The sequence below is a fragment of the Hemiscyllium ocellatum genome, chromosome 47 (genome assembly GCF_020745735.1).
Source record: "Hemiscyllium ocellatum isolate sHemOce1 chromosome 47, sHemOce1.pat.X.cur, whole genome shotgun sequence".
Classification (NCBI taxonomy): domain Eukaryota; kingdom Metazoa; phylum Chordata; class Chondrichthyes; order Orectolobiformes; family Hemiscylliidae; genus Hemiscyllium; species Hemiscyllium ocellatum.
In genome coordinates this window covers 2,289,032-2,292,790 of record NC_083447.1, presented here as the reverse complement: position 1 = coordinate 2,292,790, position 3,759 = coordinate 2,289,032, and the positions used below count along the sequence as shown (strand labels likewise).

Genomic DNA, 3,759 nt, shown 5'->3' with positions numbered 1-3,759 from the left:
CTTAATCAAAAGGAATTTCGTGACCCAATAGGTTTCAATCAATGACAGATTCATGGTCATCATTAGATTCTTAATTCCATATCTTTATTGGATTGAAATTTGAACCTGGGTGCCTGGTCATTACCTGGATTAACAATTCAGGGTAATACCAAGAGGACCATTGCCTTCCACTGGTAATTGTGGAGGAGATTGTGTGGAAAAAAGGTGCACAAACACTTGGAATCTGGCAGAGACAATGGCCGAGAGGTATTATCACTAGACTGTTAATTCAGAGACCCAGGTAATGTTCTAGAGAGCTGAAAGTGTGTTGCTGGAAAAGCGCAGCAGGTCAGGCAACATCCAAGGACAAGGAGAATCGACGTTTCGGGCATGAGCCTGAAGAAGGGCTCATGCCCGAAACGTCGATTCTCCTGTTTCTTGGATGCTGCCTGACCTGCTCCGCTTTTCCAGCAACACATTTTCAGCTCTGATCTCCAGCATCTGCAGTCCTCACTTTCTCCTAATGTTCTAGGGACCCAGGTTCAAATCCCACCGTGGCAGAAATTGAATTCAATTTGAAACTGAGACCACAAATCCATTGTCAATTGTCTGGAAGATCTCATCTGGGTCACTAATGTCCTTCAGGGAAGGAAACTGCCATCCTTACCTGGTCTGGCCTACATGTGACTCCAGACCCACAGCAATGGGGTTGACTCTTAACTGCCCTCTGGGTAATTAGGGATGGACAGTAAATGCTGGTCTAGACAGAGACACCCTCATCCGTAAATGAAGAACAAAACGCTGTCCAACTAGTGAAAACCTGTCACACACATTGGAATGGATGTTTGTGAATGAGGGTGTTTTCCTTGATACAGTGTCATTGTTAACATAGAAACAAACCGAGCAGAATTATGCGAAACAAAGAGAAATGTCTGTCCCCAGAGAGCGGGGAGCCTGGGGAATTCTTCACCACAGAAAGGGGTTGAGGCCAAGACATTGAATGTTTCCAAGACGGACATAGATCTCGTTCTTCGGCTGAAGGGAAGTGTGTGGGGAGAAAGGAGAATGGGAGACTGAGCTGGATGATCGATCACGATTCTAGTGAATGGTGGAGCAGGCTCAAAGGGCTGAATGGCCTCCTCCTGCTCCTAGTTTTTATAAAGATTTCCTATGTACATGGGTATTTGTCAATATTCGCAGAGTTTGTGTGGATGGATGAAGAGGGTGAGCATGCCTATTAGCATTGGTGTATCGGGGCCTAAGGGATGGATAGAGAGTGTTAGGTTGCATGGGTGGGGCATGGCTCAAGAGAGAAGATCTGAGATGTACTCTGGACTGGGAGGCCCCGTGCAGTGTTTCAGTGCTGTTTTTGGGAGGTTGCAGATTGCAACTTGCCTACTGGAATAGTTACCCTTCAAAGAATTGACTTCATTGGCTGCAAAGAGCTGTGGAACTCCTGAGGCTGTGATAGGCACTACAGAAATGCAAGGTTGTCTTTTCTCCTTACTAAGCTGGTGTCACCAGAGTTCACCGACCAGTCAAATGGTAGCAGGGTGAGTACTGAGTAGTTGAGCAACGTCTTTGCTCCTTCTATATTTTACTAAAATGAAAGATGACCATGTTGGACCAGTGAAACGACCCCATACAGGCCAGTATCCAATCACCAAGTCCCCCTTTACTTACACGCGGAGAGTCCTTGACCCTGACTCAGCTCCCTCAGAGCCACCTCTCAGAGTGAGCAGAACACCTGACACTCCTGTTTTTTTCAGATAGGAAGTTTATTTCATTTCTGTTTCTGAGTCCAATCTTCACTCAGTGAGACAGAGTCAGGGATTCAAGGCTCAAACAAGAGCTGGATTCTGCTTCTGGTGATTGTCTTCATTCAGTGAGAAGGAGGGCCGTGGGCCAGAAGGAGCTCATCATTGTGCTTCGGGTTGGCTGCTCAGTCTGCAGCATTGCAGGCCGTGGGAGCAGGGCAGTGGGAAAGGGACCTCGTGTGGACTGCAATAGGACTTTCCACACATTGTTCCAGGCCAGTTACAGAGCTCCAGGAATTCTGAATGAGGATCGTCTGGAAAAGCGCGTCTCTTCCCATTTCCCACAGAGTCAAACCCGGCACTGCGGCTGCACCGTCCTTGCCTGTAGTGAGTATAGAGGGTATTCACCACCATGGGGAATGCTGGGTAGGTACACTGCCATTGAGGGCATTATTACAGAAGATTAATTCTGTTCATTAATAATTTTCTCTTTCCTGAATTCCAATCTTCTGCTATCCAAATAATCTGTCGCCACCTGTCTCCACCAGGCCCCACCTGACGCCACCTCGACACTCCTGTTTATTTATTTTTATTTCAGTTATTCAGCATCTTTATTCTTTCAAATCAATTTATAGGATCCAGCAATGCTCACATCGGCTTTTGAGGAGGACCACGTGGGATGTTGGCACCTGGCCTGAAACGTGGAGGTGGAGTGTGGTCCTTCCTGGCCTCTCATGAGCGATTGCTCAGCACTTTGCTGTGGATAGCACAGCTGACACAGTAGTGCAATTTTACATACAGCTTGGGCAGCACATATGCATCAAAGACACTGACCTCCGAAATGTCTCGAACTGCAGCAGCCTCCACAATGTTACGGATGACGAACTTCTTTATGGCTTTGTCTTTTGGGACGCAATGGGCACAGTTCGTGCATCTGATGGGCTGGACGTGGCCCCGGCCCTTCTTTGCACGCCCGTTATTCCTTCGCTTTTTAGTCATCTTCAGCACGAGTCACAAAGAGAGCGACACTCCTGTTTGTATCTGTTAGCCGGGGCTCCCTGATTGGACCAGTTTAACAGCCCCAACCAGGGAACTCAGATTCCATGAGGTCCACCTGGGGCTGATCTCATTACAATCACTACAAATTAGGACCATTCAAATAGATCACACTGATAAGGGCTTTAGTTTTTAATCAACCTTTTCAGAGAAACAATTCTGCAGCAGTGCGACTTGAACCCAGGCCTCCTGTCACAGAGGTGGGGACACTACCAGTGCACCACAAGAAATTCTTATAAATGTTTCTGCCTGGTTTTGAACCAGGGCCTGTCCATGTGTAAAATGGAAGCGATAACCACTACACGACAGAAATGGAACAAAGATGCCACGTGCAGAATAAAGTTGAAAATCACACAACACCTGGTTATAGTCCATCAGGTTTATTTTGAAGCACTAGCTTTCGGAGCGCTGCTTTTTCACCAGGTAGCTGTGACAGCTGCCTCCACACCAAGTGCAGAATGGAGTAATGTTCCCAAGATCAGGCCATGCATGCTCCCAATGACAATGAGAATATGCTAACAGCTGGGAATGGTTTTCCTCCATCAGCCTCAGTGCTGCAGGCCCAGAACAGGCCTGTTGCTCCACTCTGGTTGCTATGCAACCCCTGATTCACGATGAGTGTGCAGCAGCGATTGTGTTTCATTGCTGATGTTCAGCAAACATTGGGAAAAAGGTGCTAAGCATGTTCAGTACAATGATACAATGGCAAGCCTACAGTATTCACTAAATATTCTCTTGATAAGATAATAGTGAGACAATTGGCTGATTCATTACAGGCAAATTCTCATCCACTAAAAGCCCAATTGACTTCAGGTGGAAAGTATTTATCGAATGTATGAACTGAGCTGATTTTGGGATGCTGCGAATAGAGGATGGTGTTTGCATTAGTGTTTACTATATTCTGTGATGTGAACATCTCCCAGAGTTATACTTCACATAGACTGAGGTCAGATAATCTTATCTCAGC

General features: G+C 46.5%; 1 pseudogene; it reads right to left on the bottom strand.

Annotated features, from left to right (window-relative positions):
- Positions 1-2,323: 2,323 nt before the first annotated feature.
- On the bottom strand, positions 2,324-2,759 carry LOC132836691 (small ribosomal subunit protein eS26-like; annotated as a pseudogene).
- Positions 2,760-3,759: the final 1,000 nt, after the last annotated feature.